We start from the raw sequence: 24,591 nt of genomic DNA, 5'->3' as shown, positions 1-24,591 counted from the left end.
GGAGGGTGGGCGCGTCAACGCTGTGTGTTTGTGCCGGTTCAAATGGCACGAAGGGCTGGGGTTTCAGTTTATTTTCTAATCCTTGGTCCAAACGCGCTCTCTCTGCTTCCAATGTCTTTGCTTTTCGGCCAGAAATTAAGATAAGCAATGGCGGCTTTATCACCCAGCATGCAGCGCGGTACAGATTGTGCCCTATCTGAATCAGTGGAGCACAGAGCGCAGGCGCAGTAGTGACTCATTATCGGGCAGTGAGTCCTGAGCATGCGTGGTCAGTGGAGGCTGCGGGAGGAGCGCGTTCGGTGCAGGTGAGAGGATCGGAGCAAGAGGATCAATAAACCCCGGGGCCCGGGTCCGGGCTCAGGCCCAGGCTCAGGCTTCACAAACCCCGAGTGCGGCCCCAGACCCGAATATAAAACAGTGAACATTATCCCCCCTCACTACCCGCCGGTTTCCGGTTTCTCCCGTTTCGCTCCGGACCAACTCTGAACTAAAGGCCGCGGCCCCGCGCATGCGCGTTGTAAACTGGGAATTCTCAGGGAGCGTCTGTCAATGAAGGAGAAATGGTAATCGATCAGGGAGAGTCTGCAAATGAAGGAGAAATGGTGATTAGTCAGGGAGCGTCTGTCAATGAAGGAGAAATGGTGATTAGTCAGGGAGAGCCTGTAAATGAAGCAGAAATGGTGATCGGTCAGGGAGAGTCAGCAAATGAAGGAGAAATGGTGATCGGTCAGGGAGAGTCTGTAAATGAAGCAGAACTGGTGATCGGTCAGGGAGAGTCTGTAAATGAAGCAGAAATGGTGATCGGTCAGCGAGAGTCTGGAAATGAAGGGGAAATGGTGATCTCTATGTCTTTAGTCATCCAGGGAGCTCTAGCTTTCAAGGCCGTTCGATTCCTCCTCGTGGGAATCTGTCCTTGCTATTCCCAAAGCAACTCCTCCATGAAGGTCTCCCATTGTTCAATTACTGTTCTGCCTGCCAATTTTTGATTCCAATCCACCTGGACAAGATCCCTTTTTAACTCACTGAAATTATCCCTCCTCCATTTAATTATTTTCACATTTGTTTGTTCCTTGTCCTTTTCCGTAACTATTCTAAACCTAATGAGATTATGATCACTGCTGCCCCACTGAAACATGCTCCACCTGCCCCACTTCATTCTCCACACCGAGCCCACTGCTGTACTCACATTCACTCTCTCACATTCACTCTCCCACATTCACCCTCTCACATTCACTCTCTCACATTCACCCTCTCACACTCACTCTCTCACACTCACTCTCTCACACTCACTCTCTCACATTCACTCTCTCACACTCACTCTCTCACACTCACTCTCTCACACTCACTATCTCACATTCACCCTCTCACATTCACTCTCTCACACACTCTCTCACATTCACTCTCTCACACTCACTCTCTCACACTCACTCTCTCACACTCACTCTCTCACATTCACCCTCTCACATTCACTCTCTCACATTCACTCTCACATTCACTCTCTCACATTCACTCTCTCACACTCACTCTCTCACACTCACTCTCTCACACTCACTCTCTCACACTCACTCTCACACTCACTCTCACACTCACTCTCTCACACTCACTCTCTCACTCTCCCACATTCACTCTCTCACATTCACTCCCTCACGCTCTCTCACCCTTTTGCTCATGGTTTCGGGCCACTGAATGATGATGCGATGGGTTTGGATTTCAGCACAGGGAGGAGGGAGAGTGTGTGGGACGGGGATTTACAGCTTTGAGGAAAAAGAGAGGAAAGAATGTTCCATCGAAACTCGAATTGTCTGTTCTGAATTTTTATCCTGTACTTACAGTGATAACTTTTATAACCTCCTTTTACAGGGTATGAGAACGGGACGATTTGCAGAGGGAAACTCAAACCAAAGATCACGTCAAATCTGACAGTCATTCGATTCATCAGGACATGACTATCATCGGCCTTTGAATGTGGAAGGAGAAATGTTTGTCTGTTCTGTCTGTGGGAGAAGATTTCAAACATCAGTGTCAGTGGAAAAGCACCGAGACACACACCCCCGAGTGAGAGTGTTCCAGTGCACTGACTGGGGAAAGAGCTTTAACCAGTTACACAGCCTGAAAAAACATCAGACCATTCACAGCGGGGAGAAACCGTACACGTGTTCTGTGTGTGGCCGAGGCTTCAACTGATCGTCAAACCTGGAGAGACACAAGGACACCCGGACCACGAAGAAACCGTGGAAATGTGGGGACTGTGGGAAGGGATTCAATTATCTGTCTGAGCTGGAAACTCATCGACACAGTCACACTGGTGAGAGGCCGTTCACCTGTTCCGTGTGTGGGAAGAGATTCACTCAGTCATCCAACCTGCTGAGACATCAGCGAGTTCACACTGATGAGAGACCTTTTTAATGTTCTGACTGTGAGAGGAGCTTTAAAAGAAAAACTCATCTGCTGAGACATCAAAGCGCTCACACTGGGGAGAGGCCGTTCTCCTGCTCCTTGTGTAAGAAGAGATTTACTAGGTCATCCCACCTGATGGCACACCAGCGAGTTCACACTGGCGAGAGGCCATTCTCCTGCTCTGTGTGTGGGAAGAGATTCACTCAGTCACCCAACCTGATGGTACACCAGCGAGTTCACACTGGGGAGAGACCTTTTAATTGTTCTGACAGTGAGAAGATGTTTAAAAGCAAAATTAATCTGCTGACGCACAAACACACTCAAACTGGGGAGAGGCCGTTCTCTTGCTCTGTGTGTAAGAAGAGATTTACTCTGTCATCCCACCTGCTGAAACACCAGCGAGTTCACACTGGGGAGAGGCCGTTCTCTTGCTCTGTGTGTGGGAAGAGATTCATTCAGTCATCCAACCTGCTGGTACACCAGCGAGTTCACACTGGGGAGAGGCCGTTCTCTTGCTCTGTGTGTGGGAAGAGATTCACTCAGTCATCCAGCCTGCGGATACACCAGCGAGTTCACACTGGGGAGAGGCCGTTCTCCTGCTCCATGTGTAAGAAGAGATTTACTCTGTCATCCAACCTGCTGATACACCAGCGAGTTCACACTGGGGAGAGGCCGTTCTCCTGCTCCGTGTGTAAGAAGAGATTCACTCAGTCATCCAGCCTGCGGATACACCAGCGACTTCACTCAGATGAGACACCTTTAAAATGTTCCGTCTGAGAAGAGGTTTAAAAGCAAAATTAATCTGCTGACACACCAATGCACTCACACTGTGGAGAGGGCGTTCTCCTGCTCTGTGTGCAAGAAGAGATTTACTCGGTCATCCACCCTGCTGAAACACCAGCGAGTTCACACTGATAAGAGACCTTTTAAATGTTCTGACTGTGAGCTGAGGTTTAAAAGCAAAAGGAATCAGCTGACACACCAACGTACTCACCCTGGGGAGAGACTTTTTAAATGTTCTCACTGTGAGAATGGCTTTAAAAGCACAAATGATCTCCTGAAACACCAACAAACTCACACTGGGGAGAGACTGTTCACCTGCTCCGTGTGTGGGAAGGGATTCACTCAGTCATCACACGTGCTGAGACACCAGCGAGTTCACATATGACTGCAGGGGTCGGATTCTGCTGTTAATCCCATCCAGGACTGAACCATGTTCATTCTGACAGTTGGGGTTTGTTCTGCAGATGTTAATAGCCCCTATAACTGGGCTGGAGTTTAATTTTCTGGATACATGTTGAATAAATCAGCTTAGTTTCAAACACCTTGTTGTAGATTTTGGTCTTTCCCACCTGAGTGTTTAACATCACCTGACTGGAGCTCAGAAAGGACAATCTGGGGGGAGGATCGTCCGGTGGGAACAGAACTTCAGCCTGGACACAGTCCTTCAGGACCACACTGAGAGGGGCAAACGGCACTTTGGTCTTTCCCGTCTATCTTCCCTGACAGCAAAGTCGCCGTGCGGGTTAATCTTGAGGCGTGTAAGAAATGTGTCCCAGCCGCTCTCTTCCATGGTTCAGAGCTCCTGGGAACGGAACAGAAGGGTCCTGTACAATGGTGTTTCGAGTCAGGAAGAACAAGAACAATGTGTAAGGATTAACCCATTAACAGATATAATCAATAGTAGAAGTAGAATGAAATGTACCATGAATCTATGTATCTCGAAATGGAAACTGTACTGTGTATTAATATAGTATGAACCATGTAACGTGTATTCAATAAGAAAGTGCTGGTGGGCCGAGAAGGATGCATGATGGTTATTATAGTCAAGTTTGCAGTTAAAACTAAAAGGATGCTGACAACATTAAAGTGGGAAGTAACAGACTGTGGGGAAATCACAGACACTAAGGGAGGATGTGCTGGAATAGCATAATGTCCAAAAGACATGTCGATAACTGGGACTGAAGGTTAATTAAATCAAGGAGTCACGCCGGCTTAGGCCTCTCTATCTCGAGCCTCCGCAAGCTAGTGAATAGAAGTCTGTTTATACAAACGGTTCTGTGAAGGCTGACAATGTAAACTCTAAGATAAGGTACTGTTAAGTCTGTAACAACAAGGCACGGATGGTACCAGGAGTTATGCTTGGAATGTAACTTCTGAAGGTTGAGAGACATGAATAATGGTGAGGCTGAGAGATGTGGATGTGATAGTGAACTGCCAGATAGACTGAAAAAGGGGATAAGAAGAGACCTCAAAATCTGAGGAAGGCGCACAAGATTCTGGCAAGAAAAAAGAGAACTCTTCAGTCAACAGATCACAGCGAGAGAGAGACCGCGCCGCAGTCACTTGGAGGGATACTTCCGAGGTTTCAAGGAACAGACTGTGACTTTTTCTCTTTTTTAAGTATCACCTTTTTTGTACTAATTATGATTTGCTTAATAAATCTGTTTTGCCTTCAACCATAATACCAGTACCGTGGTGGTCTTGTTGTCAGGAACCAGTTCTTAGATTGGATTAGATTATAATCCTGAAAATAGTGGTTTAAATCCTACAATTGACGACCACGAAGGGACTATTTCTGACAACAGCCAAAACCTGGTATTACTGGATATAAGGTAACCAGAGAACCATAGAAAAGATACAGCACAAAGGGGGTCATTCGGCCCATTGTGTCCACGTCGGCTCGAAGAACAACCAGGTGCCCATTCTAATCCCACCTTCCAGCACCCGGTCCGTAGCCATGCAGCTTACAGCACTTTAGGTGCAGGTCCAGGTACTTTTTAAAGAGTTCAGGATCCTTGCCTCTTCCACCAATTCAGGCAGCGAATTCCATACACCCACCACCTTCTGGGTAAAGAGGTTTTTCCTCATGTCCCCTCGAATCCTTCCGCCAATCAGCTTAAATCTATGTCCTCTAGTTCTTGACCTCTCCGCTAGGGGAAACAGATACTTCCTGTCTACTCAATCTCGTCCCCTCATAATTTTGTAAAACTCAATCAAGTCTCCTCTCAGCATCCTTTGCTCCACGAAAAACAACCCCAGCCTATCCAATCTCTCCTCATAGCTGCAATTTACAAGCCCTAGCAACATTCTTGTAAATCTTCCCTGCACTCTCTCCAGAGCAATTACATCCTTCCTGTAATGTGGTGACCAGAACGTCTCACAATACTCCAGCTGTGGCCTTACTAGCGTTTTATACAATTCCATCATTACATCCCTGCTTATGTATTCTATACCTTGGCTGATAACGGAGAGCATTCCGTATGCCTTCTTCACAACCTTATCTACCTGTACTGCCACCTTCAGGGACCTGTGCACATGCACTGCATGGTCTCTCACTTCCTCTCCCCTCTCAATATATTCCAGTTCACTGCGTACTCCCTTTTACTGTTTGCCCTCCCGAAGTGCATTGCCTCACACTTCTCCAGGTTGAACTCCATTTGCTACTTTTCCGCCCACTTCACCAACCCATTGACATCTTCTTGGAGTCTACAGCTATCCTCTTCACTATCAACTACACAGCCAATTTTTTTGTCATGATGTGGAGATGCCGGTGATGGACTGGGGTTGACAATTGTAAACAATTTTACAACACCAAGTTATAGTCCTGCAATTTCTTTTAAATTCACGAGCTTTCGGAGGCTTCCTCCTTCCTCCTTTCCAACAACGTTCACCTGAGTAAGGAGGAAGCCTCCGAAAGCTTGTGAATTTAAAATAAAATTGCTGGACTATAACTTGGTGTTGTAAAATTGTTTACAATTTTTTTGTCATCTGCAATTTGCCAATCATGCCCCCTATATTCAAGTCCAAATCATTAAGATAGACCACAAACAGCAAGGGACCCAACACTGAGCCCTGTGGCACACCACTGGAAATGGATTTCCATTCGCAAAAACATCCATCGACTTTTACCCTTTGTTTCCTGTTACTGAGCCAATTTTGGATCGAATTCGCCACATTTCCCTGTATCCGATGGGCTTTTACCTTTCTGACCAATCTGCCATGTGGGATTTTGTCAAATGCCTTACTAAAATCCACGTAGACAAGATCCACTGCACTACCCTCATCAATCCTCCTTGTCACTTCCGCAAAGAATTCAATCAGATTTGTAAGGCATGATCTTCCCTGAACAATTCCATGCTGACTATCCCTTATTAAACCATGCCTTTCCAAGTGACAGTTTATCCTATCTCTCAGTATTGATTCTAATAGTTTGCCCATCACCGAGATAAGACTGACCGGCCTATAATTGTTCAGACTTTCCCTCGTAGCCTTTTTAAACAATGTTACTACATTTGCAGTCTTCCAGTCCTCCGGTGCCTCCCCTGTATTTAGTGAGGATTGGAAAATGATCCTCAGAGCATCCGTTATTTCCTCCCTGGCTTCCATCAATAGCCTAGAAAACAATCTATCCGGCCCTGGTGACTTATCAACTTCCAAGGATTCCAGTCCCTCTAATACTTCCTCTCTCGTTATGTTTACCTTATCCAATATTTCACAACTCTCCTCTTCAACTAATAAGTCCGGATCATCCCTTTCCTTTGTGAATACGGGGAGAAAATATTCATTTAAAACCATACCCACATCCTCTGCTTCTACACACAAGTTACCCTTATCATCCCTGATAGGTCCCAACTTTTCCTCAGCTATCCTCTTGTTCTTAATGTAGTGATGAAACATCTTTGGGTTTTCTTTAATCTTACTGGCTAATATTTCTTCATGTCCTCCCTTTGCTTTCCCTGTTTCCTTTTTTACGTCATCCCTGTACTTTCCATACTCCCCTAGGCTTTTTGCAGTATTTAGTTTTCTGTGACAGTCAAAAGCTTTCTTTTTCTGCTTTTTCTTGCCCCGTATACTTCTAGACAACCAGGGGGCTCTAAATTTGGCAGTGTCACCCTTTTTCTTTGAGGGGACGTGTCTGCATTGTACCCGTAGAATTTCACTTTTTAGTGCCTCCCATTGGCTTGCCACTGATTTCTCAAGCAGTTGTGTCCAGTCCACTTCTGCCAAATCACCTCTTAGAGCTGTAAAATTTGCCTTCCCCCAATTTAAAACGTTTGCTCCTGATTTAACTCTGTCCTTTTCCATAATAATACTAAAACTAACTGAATTGATCACTATCCCCAATATAGTCACCCACTGTCACTTCACCCACTTGCCCATCTTCATTTCCAAGGACTAAATCTAGAATTGCATCCGCTCTTGTTGGGCTTGTCACGTACTGGCTAAAAAGTTCTCCTGTACACCGATCAAAAATTTTGCACCCTCTGTGCCCCTCACACTGTTTGAATCCCAGTTGATGTTAGGGGAGTTGAAATCCCCTACTATTATTGCCTTCTTATTTTTGCACTCAGAAATTTGCCTACTTATTTGTTCTTCTATCTCTCTTTCACTATTCGGGGGTCTATAGTACACTCCTAGTAGTGTGACTGCCCCTTTTTTATTTCTTAGCTCAACCCATATGGCCTCGATTAGTGATCCATTAAGCATATCATCCCTCTTCACAACTGTAATTGATTCTTTAACCAATAATGCTAGCCCCTCCATTTTATCACCCACTCTATCCTGCCTGAAAACTCTATATCCTCTTTAAGCAAGGTTTCCGTTATAGCAATGATATCATGCTGCCATGTGTCTATCTGTACCCTCAGCTAATAGAACCATAGAAAAGATACAGCACAGAAGGGGGCCATTTGGCACATTGTCTCCATGCCGGCTCGAAGAACAACCAGGTGCCCATTCCATTCCCACCTTCCACCACCCAGTCCATAGCCCTGCAGCTTACAGCACTTTAGGTGCAGGTCCAGGTACTTTTTAAATAAGTTGAGGGTCCCTGCCTCTTCCATCAATTCGGGCAGCGAATTCCATACACCCACCACCCTCTGGGTAAAGAGATTTTTCCTCATGTCCCCTCTAATCCTTCCACCAATCAGTTTAAATCTCTGTCCTCTAGTCCTTGAACTCTCCGCTCGGGGAAACAGGTACTTCCTGTCTACTCTATTGAGGCCCCACATAATTTTGTACTCTATTTATATCACCCCATCCGCTTTGTTTGTAATACTCCTTCCATTGAAGTATATGCCCTTTAACCCCATCAAAGTCCTGTGCTGAGCACGATTTAGCCTTTGCTTCTTTTGCCTTTCTGAGTGGCTAACGACATAAATAACTGATTTTCGACTTCCCGTTTCGTGGTCTCAATTTGTCCTATCTGTACCTGCCCTTTGGTACCCATCCCTCTGCGAGGATATTGGTCCCGGTTCTGATTGGGTGCAACCCGTCTCAGAAGGTGGGAAGAATCCGTGAATCCCTTCCCACACTCGGAGCAGGTGAACAGTCTCTCCCCAGTGTGAGTGTGTTGCTGTCTCAACAGATCATTTGTGCTTTTAAAGCTCTCTCACAGTCAAAACATTTAAAGATCTCTCCCCAGTGTGAACTCGCTGGTGTGACAGAAGGTGGGATGACCGATTAAATCTCTTCTTACACAAGGAGCAGATGAACGGCCTCTCCCCAGTGTGAGTGCGTTGGTGTCTCAGCAGTTCGTTTCTGCTTTTAAATCTCTTCTCACAGTCAGAACATTTAAATGGTTTCTTATCAGAGTGAACTCGCTGGTGTATCAGGAGGCTGTATGACTGAGCGAATTCCTTCCCACACACGGAGCAGGTGAATGGCCTCTCCACAGTGTGACTGCGTCGATGAGTTTCCAGCTCTGACGGGTAATTGAATCCCTTCCCACAGTCCCCACATTTCCACGGTTTCTCCGTGGTCCGGGTGTCCTTGTGTCTCTCCAGGTTGGACGATCAGTTGAAGCCTCGTCCACACACAGAACACGTGTACGGTTTCTCCCCGCTGTGAATGGTGTGATGTTTTTTCAGTCTGTGTAACTGGTTAAAGCTCTTTCCACAGTCAGTGCACTGGAACACTCTCACTCGGGTGTGTGTGTCTCGGTGCTTTTCCACTCACACCGATGTTTGAAATCTTCTCCCAGAGACAGAACAGACAAACATTTCTCCTTCCACATTCAAAGGCCGATGATATTCAGGTCCTGATGAATCGTGTGACTCTGTCAGATCTTGACTTGATCTTTGGTTTGAGTTTCCCTCTGCAAATCCTCCCCTTCTAATACCCTGTAAAAGGAGTTTACAAAAGTTATCATTGTAAGTACAGGATAGAAATTCAGAACAGACAATTCTAGTTTCTATGGAACATTCTTTCCTCTCTTGTTCCCCCAAAGCTGTAAATCCCCATCCCATACACTCTCCCTCGTCCCTGTGCTGAAATCCAAACCCATCGCATCATCTTTCAGTGGTCCTAAACCCTGAGTGAAAGGGTGAGAGAGCGTGAGAGAGTGAATGTGCAGAGCGTGAGAGTGAATGTGAGAGAGTGAATGTGAGAGAATGATTGTGAGAGAGTGAATGTGAGAAAGCGTGAGAGAGTGAATGTGAGGGAATGATTGTGAGAGAGCGTGAGAGAGTGAATGTGAGAGAGTGAATGTAAGAGTGTGAATGTGAGAGTGCGAATGTGAGAGAGTGAATGTGAGAGAGTGAATGTGAGAGAGTGCATGTGAGAGAGTGCATGTGAGACAGTGAATGTGAATACAGCAATGGGCTCGGTGTGGAGAATGAAGTGGGGCAGGTGCAGCATGTTTCAGTGGGGCAGCAGTGATCATAACCTCATTAGGTTTAGGATAGTTACGGAAAAGGACAAGGAACAAACAAATGTGAAAATACTTAACTGGAGGAGGGCTAATTCCAGTGAGTTAAAAAGGGATCTTGTCCAGGTGGATCAGGATCAATAGTTGGCAACAAAACAGTAATTGAAAAATGGGAGGCCTTGAAGGAGGAGTTGGTTCAGGTGCAGAGCAGACAGATCCCCACGGGGGAGAAAGGAAGGGCATCCAAAGCGAGAGCTCCCTGGATGACGAAAGAGATAGAGATTAAATTGAAACAGAAAAAGGAGGCTTATGACGAATGTAAGGTTCATAATATAGTCGTGAACCAGGCTGAATAAAGAAAGTACAGAGGAGATCTAAAAAAGGGAATCAGAGGTGCAAAGAGAGAGTATGAGAATAGATTGGCGGTTAACATAAAAGGGAATCCAAAAGTCTTTTATAAACATACAAACAGTAAAAGGGGAGTCAAAAGAAGTGTGGGGTCGGATTAATAACAAAAAAGGAGATCTTCTTGTGGAGGCAGAGGGCATGGCTGAGGCACTAAATAAGTTCTTTAAATCCGTCTTCACCAGAGATGAGGATTCTGCCATTTTACAGTAAAGGAGGAGGTAGTAGTGATATTGGAGACGATAAAAATAGATAAAGAGGAGGTACTTAGAAGATTGCAGTGCTCAAAGTAAAAAAGTCTTTCGGTCCAGATGGGATGCCTCCTAGATTACTGAGTGAAGTCAGGGTGTAGATAGCGGAGGCTCTGACCACAATCTTCCAATCCTCCTTGGATATGGGAGTGGTGTCTGAGGACTGGAGGATTGCAAGTGTTACACCCCTGTTCATAAATGTGGGAGAGGGATAAACCCGGCAATGACAGACCAGTCAGCCTACCGTCGGTGGTGGGAAACTTCGAGAGACTAGAATCCGGGAAAAAATTAATTCTCACTTGGAAGAACGTGGGTTAATAAATGACAGTCAGTATAGATTTGTTGAAAGTAAAATTATGTCTGACTAATATGATTGAGTTCTTCAATGAAATAACGGAGAGGGTTGATGAGGGTAGTGACTCGATGTTGTGTAAACGGACAATTCAAAAGCGTTTGGTTAAGTGCCACCTAATGGACCTGTTGGTAAAATTGAAGCCCATGGCAGCATGGATACAAAATTGGCTGAGAGACAGAATGTGGAGATCAGTGGTGAACCGTTGTTTTACAGACTGGAAGGAAGTATACAGTGATGTTCCTTGGGGGTTGGTATTAGGACCATGAGTCTTTTGATATATATTAATGACCGAGAGGTGTAACTAGTGGGGTGCCGCAAGGATCAGTGCTTGGGCATCAGCTACTTACAATGATTTCGATGAATGGAACCGAGTGTAATGTATCGAAGTTTGCTGACGACATGTAGCTAGGTGGGAAAGTAAGCTGTGAGGAGGACACAAGGAGTCTGCAAAGGGATATAGACAGGTTAAATGAGTGGGCAAGAAGATGACAGATAGAGTATAATGTGGGGAAATGTGAGGTTACTCACTTTGGTAGGAAGAATAGAAAAACAGAATTTTTTAAATGGTGAGAAACTCTTAAATGTTGGTGTACAGAGAGATTTGGATATCCTCGTACAAGGAACACTGAAAGTTAACATGCAGGTACAGCAAGCAATTCGGAAGGTAAATGGAATGTTGGAATTTATTGCAAGGGGGTTGGAGTAGAAGAATAAGGATGTCTTGTTGCAATTGTACAGGGCTTTGGTGAGACCACACCTGGAGTACTGTGTACAGTTGGTCTATCCTTATCTAAGGAAGGGTATATGCAGCGAAGGTTCACTAAATTGATTCTTGGGATGAGAGGGTTGTCCTATGAGGAGAGATTGAGTAGAATGGGCCGATTCTCTCTGGAGTTTAGAAGAATGTTAGATATTTTATCAGTACATTAAGAACAAGAGGATAGCGAATGAAAGGGTAGGACCTATCAGGGATGATAAGGGTAACTTGTGTGTAGATGCAGAGGATGTGGGTCGGGTTTTAAATGAATATTTTGTCTCCGTTTTCCCAAAGAACGGGATGATCCGGATGTAGTAGTTGAAGAGGAGAGTTGTGAAATATTGGATAAGGTAAACATAAGAAGAGAGGAAGTACCAGAGGGACTGGAATCCTTGAAAGTCGATTAGTCACCAAGGCTGGATGGATTGTTTCCTAGTCTATTGATGGAAGCCAGGAAGGAAACAGCAGATGCTCTGAGGATAATTTTCCAATCCTCACTTGATACAGGGGAGGTACCGGAGGACTGGAAGACTGCAAACGTAAGACCATTTTTTAAAAAGGGTACGAGGGAAAGGGCGAATAATTCTCGGCCGGTCAGTCTTACCTCGGTGGTGGGCAAACTATTCGAATCAATACTGAGAGATAGGATAAACTGTCACTTGGAAAGGCATGGTTTAATAAGGGATAGTCAGCATGGATTTGTTCAGGGAAGGTCATGCCTTACAAATCTGATTGAATTCTTTGAGGAAGTGACAAGGAGGATTGATGAGAATAGTGCAGTGGATGTTGTCTACATGGATTTTTGTAAGGCATTTGACAAGGTCCCACAGGGCAGACTGGTCAGAAAGGTAAAAGCCCATCGGATACAGAGAAATGTGGCGAATTAGATCCAAAATTGGCTCAGTAACAGGAAACAAAGGGTAAAAGTCGATGGATGTCTTTGCGAATGGAAATCTGTTTCCAGTGGTGTGCCATAGGGCTCAGTGTTGGGTCCCTTGTTCATAGTGGTCTAACTTCATGATTTGGACTTGAATGTTGGGGGCATGTTTGGCAAATTTGCAGATCACACAAGAATTGGCTGTGTAATTGATCGTGAAGAGGGTAGCTGTAGACTGCAAGAAGATATCAATGGGTTGGAGGAAGTGGGTAGAAAAGTGGCAAATGGACTTCAACCCGGAGAAGTGTGAGGCAATGCACTTCGGGAGGGCAAACAGTAAAAGGGAATACACAGTAAACGGGAATATATTGAGAGGGGAGAGGAAGTGAGAGACCATGGAGTGCACGTGCACAGGTCCCCGAAGGTGGTAGCACAGGGAGATAAGGTTGTGAAGAAGGCATACGGAATACCCTCCGTTATTTGTCGAGGTAAAGAAAACAATAGCAAGGATGTAATGATGGAACTGCGTAAAACGCTGGTAAGGCCACAGCTGGGGTATTGTGCGCAGTTCTGGTCATCACATTACAGGAAGGACATAATTGCTCTGGAGAGAGTGCAGAGAAGATTTACAAGAATGTTGCCAGGGCTTGAAAATTGCAGCTACGAGGAGAGATTGGATCGGTTGTGGTTGTTTTCCTTGGAGCAGAGGAAGCTGAGTGGTGACTTGATTGACGTGTACAAAATTATGAGGGGCCCAAATGGAGTAGACAGGAAGTACCTGTTTCCCCTTGCAGAGAGTTCAAGAACTAGAGGATATAAATTTATGCTGATTGGCGGAAGGATTAGAGGGGACATGAGGAAAAACTTTTTTACCGAGAGGGTGGTGGGTGTATGGAATTCGCTTCCCAAATTGGTGGTAGAGGCAGGGACCCTCACCTCTTTTAAAAAGTACCTGGACCTGCACCTAAAATGCTGTAAGCCGCAGGGCTACGGAACGGGTGCTGGAAGGTGGGATTAGAATGGGCACCTGGTTGTTCTTCGAGCCTGTGCGGACACGATGGGCCGAATGGCCCCCTTCTGTGCTGTATCTTTTCTATGGTTCTATGGTTCTAAGAATGAGAGGTGATCTCATTGAAACTTGTAAGATTCTGAGAGGGCTTGAGAGGGTAGATACTGAGAGGATGTTTCTCCTGGCTGGAGAGTGTAGAAGTAGGAGCATTGTCTCAGGATAAGGGGTCGGCCATTTAAGACTGAGATGAGGAGGAATTTAATCACTCAGAGGGTTGTAAATCTTTGGAATTCTCTACCTCAGAGGGCTGTGAATGCACAGTCGTTGAGTGTATGCAAGGCTGAAATTGATAGATTTTTGGACTCGAAGGGAATCAAGGGATATGCAGATCGGGCAGTAAAGTGGAGTTGAGGTCAAAGATCAGCCTTGATCTCATTGAATGGCAGTGCAGGCTCAATGGGGCGTATGGCCGACTCCTGCTCCTATTTCTTATTTTCTTATGAGCCATCACATTTTCTTCCTCATTTACAGACTCGCCCTGACATTCACCATTTCTTCTCAATTTACAGACGATTCCTTATCGATCACCATTTCTCCTTCATTTACAGACAGTCCCTGAACCATCACTAGTTCTTCTTCAATTACAGACACTCCCTGACCGATCAACATACCTCTTTCATTTACAGACGCCCCCTGACCCGTCACCATTTCACCTTCATTAACAGACTCTCCCTGCCTTATCACCACTTCTGCTTCATTTACAGATACTCCCTGGCCGATCACCATTTCTCCTTCATTTACAGAAACTCCCTGACCCATCACCATTTGTCCTTCATTCAAGGAAACCTCCTGCTGAATACCACCTACTGCCCTCCCTCAGCTGATGAATCAGTCCTCCTCCATGTTGAACACCACTTGGAGGAAGCACTGAGGGAAGCAAGGGCACAGAATGTACTCTGGGTGGGGGACTTCAATGTCCATCACCAAGAGTGGCTCGGTAGCACCACTACTGACCGAGCTGGCCGAGTCCTAAAGGAGATAAATGGTGGACTGGGCCTGCGGCAGGTGGTGAGCGAACCAACACGAGGGAAAAACCAACTTGACCTCGTCCTCACCAATCTCCCTGTGGCAAATGCATCTGTCCATGACAGTATTGGTAAGAGTGACTACCGCACAGTCCTCGTGGAGGTGAAGTCCCGGCTTCGCACTGAGGACACCATCCAACGTGTTGTGTGGCACTACCACCGTGCTAAATGGGATAGATTCAGAACAGATCCAGCAGCTCAAAACTGGGCATCCATGAGGCGCTGTGGCCCATCAGCAGCAGCAGAATTGTATTCCAGCACAATCTGTAACCTCATAGCCCGGCATATTCCTCACTCTACCATTACCAACAAGCCCGGGGATCAACCCTAGTTCAATAAGGAGTGCAGAAGAGCATGCCAGGAGCAGCACCAGGCGTACCTAAAAATGAGGTGCCAACCTGGTGAAGCTACAATTCCGGACCACATGCATGCGAAACAGCGGAAGCAACATGCTATAGACAGAGCTAAGCGATTCCACAACCAACGGATCAGATGAAAGCTCTGCAGTTGCCACATCCAGTCGTGAATGGTGGTGGACAATTAAGCAACTAACCGTAGGGAGGAGGCTTTGTAAACATCCCCATCCTCAATGATTGCAGAGATCAGCATGTGAGTGCAAAAAACAAGGTTGAAGCGTTTGCAACCATCTACAGCCAGAATTGCGTAGTAAATGATCCATCTCGGCCTCCTCCCGATATCCCCACCTTCACAGAAGCCAGTCTTCAGACAATTCGATTCACTCCACGTGATATTAAGAAACGGCTGAGTGCACCAGATACAGAAAAGGCCATGGGCCCCGACAACATCCCGGCTGTAGTGCTGAAGACTTGTGCTCCAGAACTAACCACGCCTCTAGCCAAACTGTTACAGCACAGCTGCATCATTGGACTCTACCCGACAATGTGGCAAATTAACTAGTTATGTCCTGTCCACGAAAAGCAGGACAAATCCAATCTGGCCAATTGCCGCCCCATCAGTCTACTCTCAATCATCAGCAAAGTGTTGGAAGGTGTCGTCGACAATGCTTTCAAGCATCACTTTCTCAACAATGACCTGCTCACCGATGCTCAGTTTGTGTTCCGCCAGGGCAACTCGGCTCTAGACCTCATTACAGCCTTGATCCAAACACAGACAGACAAAAGAGTTGAATTCCAGATGTGGGGTGAGAGTGTCTGCCCTTGACATCAAGGCAGCATTTGACCGAATGTGGCACAAAGGAGCCCTTGTAAAATTGAAGTCAATGGGAATTAGGGGGAAAACTCTCAACTGGCTGCAGTCATACCTAGCACAAAGGAAGATGGTAGTGGTTGTTGGGGGTCAATCATCTCAGCCCTAGGACATTGCTTCAGGAGTTCCTCAGGCCAGTGTCCTCGGCCCAACCATCTTCAGCTGCTTCATCAATGACCTCCCCTCCATCATAAGGTCAGAAATGGGGATGTTCGCTGCTGATTGCACAGTGTTCAGTTCCATTCGCAACCCCTCAGATAATGAAGCAATTCATGCCCGCATGCAGCAAGACCTGGACAACATCCAGGCTTGGGCAGATAAGTTGCAAGTAACATTCACGCAAGACAAGTGCCAGGCAATGACCATCTCCAACAAGAGACAGTCTAACCATCTCCCCTTGATATTAACGGCATTACCATCGCCGAAACCCCGCCATCAACATCCTGGGGGTCACCATTGACCAGAAACTGAACTGGATCAGCCAGATAAATACTGTGGCTACAAGAGCAGGTCAGAAGCTGGGTATTCTGCGGCGAGTAACTCACCTCCTGACTCCCCAAAGCCTTTCCACCATCTACAAGGAACAAGTCAGGAGTGTGATGGAATACTCTCCACTTGCCAGGATGAGTGCAGCTCCAATAACGCTCAAGAGGCTCGACACCATCCAGGAGAAAGCAGTCCGCTTGATTGGCACCCAATCCGCCACCCTAAATATTCACTCCCTTCACCAGCAGTGCCCCGTAGCCACACTGTGTACCATCTACAGGATGCACTGTAGCAACTCGCCAAGGCTTCTTCGACAGCACCTCCCAAACCCACGAACTCTACCACCAAGAAGGACAAGGGCAGCAGGCACATGGGAACAACACCACCTGCACGTTCCCCTCCAAGTCACACACCATTCCGACTTGGAAATATATCACCATTCCTTCATCGTCGCTGGGTCAAAATCCTGGAACTCCCTTCCTAACAGCACTGTGGGAGAACCGTCACCACACGGACTGCAGCGGTTCAAGAAGGCAGCTCACCACGACCTTCTCAAGGGCAATTAGGGATGGGCAATAAATGCCGGCCTTGCCAGCGACGCCCACATCCCGTGAACGAATAAAAAAAAACGACAGTGATCATTTACTCCTTCCACCCAGTCAGCCCCATGTTTAATAGGGCTCGATGGGACAGAGACAGAAGTTTCAAAGATGAAAGCTTTTTGCGGACCAACAGATACCAACAATATTGTCCCCACCATGAGCAAAAATAGACCACAGACAAGAGAGTTGGGCCACGGTCCTTTTTCTCTCCATGTCCTTGGATCGTGGCTGGATTAACTATCGGGGATTCTTTATCAGCGGTCATCTGTCGGAGAAACAAAGTTTTCAGCGCTCACTCCAACATTTTGTCCTTCTCCTGAATGTTGCTCAGATTTAAGCCGAGTCAAGCACATACCAGAAACCAAAAAAAAGACACCGCTGCTTGTGGAAGGCGTCAATTTCTTATCAGGAAGAAGACGGACCCAGACATCACTAACCAGTGTCACACAGCTTCTCAAAGCTTTCAATTAAACTTTTCTTTTAAAACTTTGCCAAATGAAAAAGAAAAAATATTTCCACTTTTTCAGTCTTTGTGCCTGCAAAAGATGCACAAAGGTCCTAATACAACTAAATCCGGATTTATTTTAAATTGTCTACTCTGTGAAACAATGCTGCAGCGCAATCTACAAGATTTCACCAGTTTGTTATCACAGAGACAGCAGTTGATCCTTTAATCATGAGGGAAAAATGTAGCGACAGCCAATAACATCGAAACATTGACACCGGCTTTTATAAAAAGACAGCATCACACCGACTTCCTACAGAGACAGGACACTGAAAACAAAAGAACTTCTGCCATAGGCTAAAGAATCTTAATGCTGTTTTTTTCCCCTCATTTCCCCTTCTGTATTCCAAACGTTTTAATTTGCCTTACATGCTTCCACGAGACGCCCAATTACCCCAAGTTGACAGCATATAAAGAGGGACCCAGGCTGTCAACGACTGTAAACCGACCTTTCCATTTTGTGGAACCAAAATGTACCATGGGCCTTGGATTCAGGACCATAACTTTCTGTCCAAGCTCCATTTCAGAAATATCTGACCTATCATCACACCGTACAATCCTACGGACAAGGTTAGTTTCGTCAGTAGCTCCCACACTCACTTGTACAGCGAGGTGATGCTCTTTAAAGCGTTGCATCCACTTCTGATACAAGACCTGTGTCTGATCATCAGGGGCAAATGGAGGAAGAAGATTCTTCCAGAATTGCATTGGACGGCCCGTGCTTCGTGCAAACCCTGTAGATTTGCACATCCTAGCACGGATCCGAATCAAGACAAGGGGAAGGACCAAGTCCCAATTGGAACAGGTCCGATTCAGAGATTTGACCAATTCCTTTTTGATGGGGCCATTCATACCTTCCACTTGTCCTGCTGCTTGGGGTGGAAAGTAATATGGAACTTCTGATCAATCTCGAGTATTTCCAGGATACCTTTTACCACAGCCCCGACAAATGAGGATCAATTATCAGAATCCACTATCCGAGGGATTCCCCACTGAGTAAAGACATCATAAACAAGTTTAGTACCGGTAATTTCAGCCGTCTGATTGCGGGTGGGAAGAGCCTTAAGAATGGATCTCCCCCAACCAGGAGATATTGGTGACCGGGTGAGGTAGTCGGTCAGGGCCCTGTATAATCAATCTGTATCCGATCCCATGGACCCGAGGGTGGTTGTCACATCCGAGCCGCCCGATTGTGTTTCCTTACAGGGTCAGATCGAGCACAAATCACACATCCGGCCACAAGATCTTTAATATCCCGTCTCATACCCGGCCACCATCCAATTTATCCTAATTTTTCCTCCAAATCTTCCCATTTAGGGTGTCCGCCTGTGTTAGAGCCACAGATCCACTGCATTTCCGAATCGAATTGGGAACCTCTTGAAGTAAATCACTATCCTCCTCACAGTTTATTATCCTCACTGTTCACTACACTTTCAAGGTTTGCATCATCTGCAAATTTGGAAATTGTGCTCAGTATACCGAGGTCCAAGTCATTAATACATATCAGGAAAAGCAGTGGTCCCAGCACCGACCCCTGGGGAACACCACTGTACACCTCCCTCCATTCCGAAAAACAACTGTTCACCACTACTCTCTGTTTCCTGCTATTTAGCCAATTCTATATCCATGCTGCTACTGCCCCTTTTATTCCATGGGCTTCAATCTTGATGACAAGTCCATTATGCGGCACTTTAACTAACGCCTTTTGAAAGTCCATACACACCACATCAACTGCATTGCCCTCATCGACCCTCTCTGTTACCTTATCAAAAATCTGTATCAAGTTAGTTAAACACGATTTGCCTTTAACAAATCCGTGCTGGCTTTCCCTAATCCTTGTCCAAGTGACTGCTAATTGTGCCCCGGATCATCGCTGCTAGAACTTTCCCCACCACTGAGGTTAAACTGACTGGTCTGTAGATGTTGGGTTTCATCTTTCAGCCTTTCGAGAACAAGGGTGTAACATTTGCAATTCTCCAGTCCTCTGGCATCACCCCCATATCTAAGGATGTTTGGAAGATTATGGGCGGTACCTCTACAATTTCCACCGTTACTTCCCTCAGCAACCTGGAATGCATCCCATCCGGACAAGGTGACGTTTCCACTTTAAGTCCAGCCAGCTTTTCAAGTACCTCCTTTTTATGAATTTTTAGCCAATCAAGTATCTCAACTACATCTGCCTTTACTGACACTCTGGCACCATCTTCTTCCTTGGTAAAGACAGATGCAAAGTATTTATTTAGTACCTCTGCCATGCCCACTGTCTCCCACTGCTACTAACTCGTTATAACCTGGGCCAGTGGCGCAAAGGATAACGCATCTGACTACGGATGACAACACTGTAGGTTTGACTCCTAACTAGCTTGGGTTTTTTTTTGAAAACTGTGCATTATTTTATCGCATTCAATACCTTGCAAGCTGTCCTACTTGGTGGTGCTGCCTGGCTACATACCTGGTAAGTGCCTTCTCAGTGCAGCAAGCAGTGCATCAGTGTCATAATCTGAGAGTCCTCAGTGATTACGAAGCTTTTTTTCCATCTCTCACCTCATCTTTCCATCTTTGCTGCAGAGCAAAATCAAGAACTTTTGCTGACTGCAGCACATCAAAAGATGTGCTGCCCCTTGACCTCTCTGTACCCAAACACACAGTGAAGTTTAGGAAGTACATGGGCTATGGACTCGCTGACAACACTCTTGTTTCTGTATAATTGCACCAAGATAATCGGTGAGTGGAGAATATAATCAATGATCCCGCTACTCTTCACATGCCAAGTGAGCGCTCTACCAGTTGAGCTAATTCCTCGTTTGCTGTTTGTAAATCGCCCTTCACAGTTCCTGCCTCTCACTCGCCTCCAAGCTGCTCCACGACCAGCAGAGAAATCTTGCCTTGGGTTGCCGCTCCCTGAATATATGAAATACTTTGCTCCAATCGGCGGTATCGAGCATCAGCAAGTGAGGAACAGCAGAACGGGAAGCCACAGTAATCATGAATGATGCTGAGAAGAGCCCGAGCCTGCGGAAGGAAGACGAGGTCACCGGAAAGCAACAGCCGCCCGAGCCTGAGGGAGCAGCGTGAGCCCTGACTGACTGACTGATCGAAGACCTTTTTTGCCTGAAATTGAGGGCCGTTTGAAGTGTTGCTGCTCAAAGGCACTCCCTGCTGGTGAGCAGAGGGAAATACTCGAGTGAAACAGCCGTGCTCGGGCAGAAACAGAAAGCTTTCAGGTTTGAGAAAGGAACAGTGGTGTCCTGTGACTCAGTGGCAACATGTTAATCTGGGAGGTGCCTGTAAAGTTCAGAGAGCGACCTTGAGGTAATTGCTGCTTATTCCAAAAGCTCACTCACTCCTTCGAGCCGGAATTGAACCAGCGACCAAAGGATGATTTTACTTTAATTCACTACAGTCCTCCGCTCTACCAGCTGAGCTATCAAAAGGAAGCGATATAAAATGATCTCTTTGGTGATTGTTCATTGTGCGCCTGTTGACATGTTCAGACTCGTGGAGTCCGGTGCTGATCGAAGACTTCTTTTGCCTGAAAGCGAGAGCTGAGTGTTTCGAACTATAGAATCATAGAATCATAGAAGTTACAACATGGAAACAGGCCCTTCGGCCCAACATGTCCATGTCGCCCAGTTTATACCACGAAGCTAGTCCCAATTGCCTGCACTTGGCCCATATCCCTCGATACCCATCTTCCCCATGTAACTGTCCAAATGCTTTTTAAAAGACAAAATTGTACCCGCCTCTACTACTGCCTCTGGCAGCTCGTTCCAGACACTCACCACCCTTTGAGTGAAAAAATTGCCCCTCTCGATCCTTTTGTATCTCTCCCCTCTCACCTTAAATCTGTGCCCCCTCGTTATAGACTCCCCTACCTTTGGGAAAAGATTTTGACTATCGACCTTATCTATGCCCCTCATTATTTTATAGACTTCTATAAGATCACCCCTTAACCTCCTACTCTCCAGGGAATAAAGTCCCAGTCTGTCTAACCTCTCCCTGTAAGTCAAACCATCAAGTCCCGGTAGCATCCTAGTAAATCTTTTCTGCACTCTTTCTAGTTTAATAATATCCTTTCCATAATAGGGTGACCAGAACTGTACACAGTACTCCAAGTGTGGCCTCACCAATGCCCTGTACAACTTCAACAAGACATCCCAACTCCTGCATTCAATGTTCTGACCAATGAAACCAAGCATGCTGAATGCCTTCTTCACCACCCTATCCACCTGTGACTCCACTTTCAAGGAGCTATGAATCTGTACTCCTAGATCTCTTTGTTCTATAACTCTCCCCAATGCCCTACCATTAACGGAGTAGGTCCTGGCCCGATTCGATCTACCAAAATGCATCACCTCACATTTATCTAAATTAAACTCCATCTGCCATTCATCGGCCCACTGGCCCAATTTATCAAGATCCCGTTGCAATCCTAGATAACCTTCTTCACTGTCCACAATGCCACCAATCTTGGTGTCATCTGCAAACTTACTAACCATGCCTCCTAAATTCTCATCCAAATCATTAATATAAATAACAAATAACAGCGGACCCAGCACCGATCCCTGAGGCACACCGCTGGACACAGGCATCCAGTTTGAAAAACAACCCTCGACAACCACCCTCTGTCTTCTGTCGTCAAGCCAATTTTGTATCCAATTGGCTACCTCACCTTGGATCCCATGAGATTTAACCTTATGTAACAACCTACCATGCGGTACCTTGTCAAATGCTTTGCTGAAGTCCATGTAGACCACGTCTACTGCACAGCCCTCATCTATCTTCTTGGTTACCCCTTCAAAAAACTCAATCAAATTCGTGAGACATGATTTTCCTCTCACAAAACCATGCTGACTGTTCCTAATTAGTCCCTGCCTCTCCAAATGCCTGTAGATTCTGTCCCTCAGAATACCCTCTAACAACTTACCCACTACAGATGTCAGGCTCACTGGTCTGTAGTTCCCAGGCTTTTCCCTGCCGCCCTTCTTAAACAAAGGCACAACATTTGCTACCCTCCAATCTTCAGGCACCTCACCTGTAGCGGTGGATGATTCAAATATCTCTGCTAGGGGACCCGCAATTTCCTCCCTAACCTCCCATAACGTCCTGGGATACATTTCATCAGGTCCCGGAGATTTATCTACCTTGATGCGCGTTAAGACTTCCAGCACCTCCCTCTCTGTAATATGTACACTCCTCAAGACATCACTATTTATTTCCCCAAGTTCCCTAACATCCATGCCTTTCTCAACCGTAAATACCGATGTGAAATATTCATTCAGGATCTCAACCATCTCTTGTGGTTCCGCACAGAGATGACCTTGTTGATCCTTAAGAGGCCCTACTCTCTCCCTAGTTACCCTTTTGCCCTTTATGTATTTGTAGAAGCTCTTTGGATTCACCTTTGCCTGATCTGCCAAAGCAATCTCATATCCCCTTTTTGCCCTCCTGATTTCTCTCTTAACTCTACTCCGGCAATCTCTATACTCTTCAAGGGATCCACTTGATCCCAGCTGCCTATGCATGTCATATGCCTCCTTCTTATTTTTGACTAGTGCCTCAATCTCCCGAGTCATCCAAGGTTCCCTACTTCTACCAGCCTTGCCCTTCACTTTATAAGGAATGTGCTTACCCTGAACCCTGGTTAACACACTTTTGAAAGCCTCCCACTTACCAGACGTCCCTTTGCCTGCCAACAGACTCTCCCAATCAACTTCTGAAAGTTCCTGTCAAATACCATCAAAATAGGCCTTTCCCCAATTTAGAATTTTAACTTTTGGGCCAGACCTATCCTTCTCCATAGCTATCTTAAACCTAATGGAATTATGATCACTGGTCCCAAAGTGATCCCTCACTAACACTTCTGTCACCTGCCCTTCCTTATTTCCCAAGAGGAGGTCAAGTTTTGCCCCCTCTCTAGTCGGGCCATCCACATACTGAATGAGAAATTCCTCCTGAATACACTCAACAAATTTCTCTCCATCCAAGCCCCTAATGCTATGGCTGTCCCAGTCAATGTTGGGAAAGTTAAAGTCCCCTACTATTACCACCCTATTTTTCTTGCAGCTGTCTGTAATCTCCTTACATATTTGCTCCTCAATTTCCCGTTGACTATTTGGGGGTCTGTAGTACAATCCTATCAAAGTGATCTCTCCCTTCTTATTTTTCAGTTCTACCCATATGGACTCAGTGGGCGAACCCTCGGATATATCCCCTCTCACTACTGCCGTGATGTTCTCCCTAATCAAGAACGCAACTCCCCCTCCTCTCTTACCTCCTGCTCTATCTTTCCTATAGCATCTGTACCCTGGAACATTGAGCTGCCATTCCTGCCCCTCCCTTAGCCATGTTTCAGTAATAGCTATAACATCCCAGTCCCATGTACCCATCCATGCCCTGAGTTCATCTGCCTTGCCCATCAGACTTCTTGCATTGAAATAAATGCAGTTTAATCTAGACTTCCCTTGGTCTTTGCCCTGCTTTCTCAGACCATCTGTCCGGTCATGTTCTGTACACTCTCCCTTACTGCCTTTTGTTTCTGTCACCACTTTATTTCCCACTGACTTCCTGCATCGGTTCCCATCCCCCTGCCACATTAGTTTAAACCCTCCCCAACAGCACTGGCAAACACTCCCCCTAGGACATTGGTTCCAGTCCTGCCCAGATGCAGACCGTCCAATTTGTACTGGTCCCACCTCCCCCAGAACCGGTTCCAATGGCCCAGGAATTTGAATCCCTCCCTCTTGCACCATCTCTCAAGCCACGTATTCATCTTAGCTATCCTGTCATTCCTACTCTGACTAACCCGTGGCACTGGTAGCAATCCTGAGATTACTACCTTTGAGGTCCTACTCTTTAGTTTAACTCCTAACTCCCTAAATTCAGCTTGTAGGACCTCATCCTGTTTTTTACCTATATCGTTGGTGCCTATATGCACCACGACAACTGGCTGTTCACCCTCCCCCTCCAGAATGTCCTGCAGCC

The 24,591-nt window shown here is 46.1% G+C and overlaps 1 non-coding gene and 1 pseudogene across 1 annotated transcript; one reads left to right on the top strand and one right to left on the bottom strand.

Moving 5' to 3' along the window:
- The first annotated feature begins 2,229 nt into the window (after positions 1–2,229).
- Positions 2,230–24,591, top strand: part of LOC137336083 (zinc finger protein 850-like) — a 242,996-nt pseudogene continuing 220,634 nt past the window's right edge.
- On the bottom strand, positions 20,952–21,041 carry trnay-gua (transfer RNA tyrosine (anticodon GUA)). Its single transcript is given in 2 exon segments — positions 20,952–20,987; positions 21,005–21,041. It is a non-coding gene; the product is annotated as a tRNA-Tyr (tRNA).

Source organism: Heptranchias perlo, chromosome 20, assembly GCF_035084215.1.
Source record: "Heptranchias perlo isolate sHepPer1 chromosome 20, sHepPer1.hap1, whole genome shotgun sequence".
Classification (NCBI taxonomy): Eukaryota; Metazoa; Chordata; class Chondrichthyes; order Hexanchiformes; family Hexanchidae; genus Heptranchias; species Heptranchias perlo.
This window is presented reverse-complemented; position numbering and strand designations above follow the sequence as displayed.